This window comes from Pleurodeles waltl, chromosome 7, assembly GCF_031143425.1.
Source record: "Pleurodeles waltl isolate 20211129_DDA chromosome 7, aPleWal1.hap1.20221129, whole genome shotgun sequence".
NCBI lineage: Eukaryota > Metazoa > Chordata > Amphibia > Caudata > Salamandridae > Pleurodeles > Pleurodeles waltl.
In genome coordinates this window covers 812,557,637-812,563,636 of record NC_090446.1, presented here as the reverse complement: position 1 = coordinate 812,563,636, position 6,000 = coordinate 812,557,637, and positions in this window count along the sequence as shown.

Genomic DNA, 6,000 nt, shown 5'->3' with positions numbered 1-6,000 from the left:
ACGCTATTTGCCCATACTTTGGCGCTAGACGCGTCTAACGCCAAAGTATAAATATGGCGTTAGTTTTGCGCCGAATTTGCGGCGAAAAAAACGACGCTAATTCGGCGCAAACGGAGTATAAATACGGGCCTAAATTTCATGATAAGTTGTTCAGCCATTTTGTTACGTCTGAGTAAAAATGCTATGGAAAATTCATTGGTGGAAAAACGTGTTTTGGGAACCTCCTTTTTTCTGTTCACTAACTTCACAGTTCTCATGAAACTTTACCTCATCAGCCAATAAAGAAAAAGTATTAAGACTGCAAAGTTTTGTGGCGTCAAACATTGGCAATGTTGGCAAGTAAAAATCTGAGAAATATACATATATATATATATACATACATATATATATAAATATATATATATATATATATATATGCATATATATATATATATATATATATATATATATATATATATATGTGTATAGTTAGAACCTAGTTAGCATAAGAAGTGCATTTTTTAGTTTCCTGATAACTTTGGCACAGTTCATGAAAGCAAAACATTTGCAAAAACGTTTATCCCCCTCAGCACTTTTCTTGAATGTTTTGGGGTGCTGTGTCAAGAGAGAGCAAAAAAGGTTTTTTTTCAAAACATAATTTCCCTTTGCAATTTCCATTAGGATTTTTGAATGGAATTACATCAAATATGGCAGAAAGCTAGATATTTACCCAAAAAGCGTGCTTGCATGATTTGATGTAAATCCGTTGAGTAGTTTTTGAGCAATTAAGGTTCAAACGTTATGTATATCTGGATGGTTGAGTTCGTGGGAGTCTCTTAGGACTGCGATCTGCTTGGGTGAGCGGGCTTTTTTTTCCTGGTGGTCATCTCGCTCACGCAGCAGCAAGAGGCTCTCACAAGTCCCACGGGAGCCCGCCCTGTGATTGGCTGCCCGAACATGAGGAGAAATGTTGAGGCTTCAATATCAGGACACAGGGGCTAGTCCTTGTGCCCTAAAATGTTTTAAAATCGAGGCTATAAGGGGGCAGGGTAAGAGTACGCTGACGCCATAGACCATGTGGTGGGGTCACAGAAAGATCCCCCCTGGTGCTATTTATTTTTTAATCTGGAGTTGCTGCAATCCTGCAGGACTCCTGGGGGAGTCAGTGCATCCCCTGCACGCCTGTAGGACTCTTGCGAAAGTAGGGTAGCCGCACTGGCTCCTATGAACGTCTCATGAGTTAAGGCAGCCATTAAAAATAGGATGACGTTTGAGCGTCTGTGGTGGGTAGGTCGCATGCAGGTGGTTGTCTCTGTGGCTAACCCACTCCACACACAATCTAAGGTAATGCTCTACGGGGGAGATTGGGCCAGGCATAAGGCCTGACTGCAGGACAGACCCTACGGCCAAACCCTTGCAGTGCATGGACAAAGTTGCATCTTTGGGATCTCAGAGCCCATGGGATGAACTGCAGAAAGCAGGTGGGCCTACTTTGTTCCATGTCGTTTCTACATGCATGTTCTTGTAAGAAGTGTCCAATTTTTTTTTTTTGCAGTAACAGAGTGGTTGGCATTTGATAGCTGTGGTCTTTCTGCAGAAATAATGGTGAATAAGAAAAAGGGCCACATTCATCTATGCCCCAGCTCTTACTTTCCAACTATCTCTTCTTTGAAGGAAGACTCTCCTTTAATATAATTTATTGGCAATATGGTAAGTAATGGTAAGTTTTTCTCAATTTATCCTTTCAGTCCCTCAACTGTAATATGCTTTTCTGAACGACGCCTTGCACTGTATTCCATCACCACCCTAGCCTTGAAGGTCCTTCCAACCCACTGGTGTAGCCCTCTTTGCGTCCTTCGCTGTTTGAAGCTGCCTTAAGAAGATGCAGGCACTATACAAGCAGCCAGGATGACATACATTATGGGTCATTTGTACGAACACATGTTTCCTTAGACACAGAATAGGCAGAGGTATTTCAAGGCATGAGCAAAATTGACAATTGCCCTGGGCTCCCACCTTCCAAGGGACCCCCTGGTAATGAGATTTTTATATCATCCGATCTCACCTTTGTCCATTTGTCTATATTGCTTCCTTCATGTAGGCTTGAATTATCAGAAAATAGGCACTAAAATTCAAGGTTGCTACAAATGGGAGCCCCAAAATATGTTTGGCCAGTGCCCAAAAAAACCTTAAGATAACATTGAAAATAAGTAAATCACTTTGATACATCTATCCCTATGTCCCATTACTTGCTCTCTCAGCTCTTTGCAGTGACCTAAGGAGTGTCTTAGAGCTGTACAAACAACCAACATGATTTCACGTATTGTAAACACAACAGTATGGTATGTGGGTATACCCGGGACCCGATCACAGAAACCATGGGCCTCATTTACTAAAAACTGGCACTTCAGCATCGATGTGCCAGCTTTCTAGCACCAGCCCCAGATCCCTCAACGACACCATGGTAGTGCTGTATTTATGATGCAGCCCTCCATGGCATACGATTCCACAGATGGGCCAGAAATTCCAACACATCGTTTGACGTAAAAGTGGCGCCATGCTGGAGTAGCGAAGGTAATCTGATGCTATTGCAGCAATGCAACGGGTTCCAATGTTAAAAAGCCCAGAGTCAATTTAACACCTGCTCTGAGCAGGTGTTAAAGTGATGCTGTGAAGGCGCAGAATGGCACAGTAAAATGTAGTAAATTTCACTGCGCCAGTTCTGCGTGGCTTTTAACACAGGCATGCCCACCCTGCATACATTTTACCTGGCTATGCAAACTGGCGCGATGGCTCCACTGCGCCAGTTTGTAAATTAGGCGCAATGGAGGTAGGGTGACCACCTGGCATTGAGGCAAATTCTGGACAGGACTGTAAAAAATTCAGGACAAAGGGTCAAAATTCAGGACAAAAATTCAGGACAAAGGGTCAAAATTCAGGACAAAAATTCAAGAACAAACATCAGTTTTACAGACACACGCAAGAGAGGCCATGCCTCACTATGTTGTCAGTGCATTTATGTACTCTTTTTCAACATAGCACTATTTATTCACTGTGGACCTTTTGTGATTGCCTCCTGGTGTGCTACAGACAGGTGTCACATTACGTCCTTGTTCAGTAGTAAATTAATGCCCTTCACGGCAAGGCCATCACCCCTACCCACATCTACCCGATCTTTCCTGAAGAGAAAGTAACAGCAACATTTTGATTATGTTTCTGAACATTTCAAAACCCATGGCAAACAGTTTGGAAACATTAAGGTAATTAACCTTATGCTAGTTTAAACAAATTGAACAAAAATATCTGGCTTACCGCAACCGCCCATGGACTTTCAACCTATTTTTTTTTAAAGAGGCAGGGCAGATGGTGTGGGTGACAGTCTCACACCTAATGACAGGATGTGATGTACCCATATCTTGTCTGTAGTCTCACTGCACTAGAGTGTATGTTTGGGACTCTACATTTATCTCAGAAATGGGAGCCCGGACTACCAATCAAAGATAATAAAAGAGTAGGATGAAATCGAGATCAAACAGGAGATCCACGGCAAGTAATTCAAAGGGTTGTTGCTAACAACTGGATAAATAAAGAAGAGAAGAACAAGGTGGGACAATTCCTAAAATCAGACAAGATGGGTCCACCAAGACTATTTGAAGGTATTGGGTACCTGGGGAGTTGTCTGCACACAGGGGCGAAACAGAAGGGGCACTGTCAAGTGGTTGAATAATCAACACCCATCCACCTTGGCAAACTCTTCTGGTGCAATGGTTCGCTGTTAGTGCTTGTGAAGGGTGAGCAGGGGCCAGACCCCTTGCAAGGTTGTGCAAGGCAATTGCCCGCTTAGTCCATGTCTTTATATGGTTTTGAAATTGAGCAAAAGCCAAACTAGAGATCTGGGTTATCCCTAAGTGTCAAGTACACATACAATCTTCAAAATATTTGGGATGTAAATTGCACAAACATAATTTACAAATTTTAAAATTTAATTAGTGTTTCATTAACATATGGCACTGTTTTCGCCTTCATACACAATTAGACCTCAGATTGAACTGGGAACAAGTTACCTTTTGATACCTAGTGATTAATATCTACCATTCTTACACTAATTTCCAGGATGAAAATCTCGGCAGAGCGAACGGTCCCTCCAAGCCCAGTTTGCTTTTTGGTCTTCTCTTCTGCTTTCTGTAGAGGCCATGTGGCACTAGCGAAGATGGTGTGCTACCCCAATGATAGTATTATTTTGCAAACCTTCCCCTGCTCGTCCTTCATTCCTTCTTCAGACAGGCCACACATCTGATTTGGTCACTGCTGCACCATCGGGAGCTCTTTCCACTCTAAAGCTAACTGTGACTGCGGGTGGATTAGATCTTCTGGACTTAGAATGCTTTTATTCAGCTGCAGATGTCTAATGGGTGGCTCACTGGCTTTCTGCCCACCTCCCTGCATGAGATGGGGTTTACCAGTAAAGACTTTTAAGGAAGGCTTAATGCACTGCTCATCGTTTCCTACTGACCATTCTATGGATCACCATCCGGGGTTATCATGCATGGCTTTCTCTTGCCTTGCCAGAACCTGTAAACTCACTGACACGAAGAAACCCTATGCTCCTGCACTACCTTTGCTAAGCCTTTCCACTCGCACAGGATGGCTGTGCTCAGAGCAACTCTATCAGTGGCATGTTGCAGGTGTCTTAAAATTGGGGACTTTGTTTCTGAACAGTGAGCTACTAAATTTCCAAACCCTTGTGGCAGACTACCATCTTCACCCCGGTCAACTCCTTGCTTACAACCACCTTAAATAATCATTAAATGCCCTATTTCATGTCTGCTACCTAGCACTAACCCTACAAGAGGTGTGCCAGAAGCTCTGTACCATAGGAAATGGTGGCAAACTGATAGAATGGGTGTACAGACCTATCCTGCAACATGGAAACCACTCCAGGTCTTCTTGTCATACTACCTGGGTGATTGATGCAGCCAAACCTCTGCAAGATATGGTCTAAAATACTGGACTTTCCCCACAAAGTATCCCACAGCTGTCACTTTAAGTAAATTCATAGTGCTTCCTTGTGAATGCATTCTGCCTGTTGCTTGCCATTGGCCTTGTTGTTTGTAACTCACAATTTGTTGCTTTCAATTGGCTGGCTTTATTTGTTTTAGGCCATGCAGCTTGAATTTGTCCCTTCCCTTGCCAAAACCTTATTTACAGTATCCTGCCGAGTGCTCCCTGTTTCTGTAAACAGGCCTGTAAATCTTGTTCTTATCTCATCATATTTGCTGTGCATTCAAAGAACAAAGTCAAATGTCAGGCTCTGTCTTCGGTGGGAACTTAGTGTTTACTTTCCTTTCTCTGACTTCAAAGTGAGAGGATTTATGCAACAATCTTGCTGGATACTGGGGTTAGGAAAGAGTTTTTTCTATCACATGACAACATTTAAATAGACTTCAGAATATATCAGAATTGCACCCTACTCTGTATCACTCCACTTTATGCCACTCCATGCCACTGTTCTCTTCTCCATTCGGAACCACTCTACATTATGTCACTGCTCTCTATGCTACTTCACACTATGCCTCTCTACTCTACTCTGTACTACTCTACTCTAAGCCACTGCACTTTGTGCCTCTCTACACCACTGCGCTCTGCTCGTCTGCACGCCATACCACTCCAGTCTAGGCAACACCAATATAATCCGCACAACTCCACTCTCTGCCACTCTGCAACGCTGCACTGTACGCCACTGCACTCTAAGCTAATACACTTTACTCTGTAACACTCAACTCTATGCCCCTGCACTCTACATCAATACACTGTACATCATTCTAATCTACTCTGCACCTCTGCACTCTATGCCACGGCACTCTACACTACTTTACTCTATGCCATCACACTCTATGCCACTTTATGCAACTCCACTCTAACCTGCACGACTCCACTCTAAGCCACCTCACTCTACTGTGAAATAATCTACTTTATGCAACTGCACTCTGTGCCACTGCACTCTACCCTGCACCTCTCCAC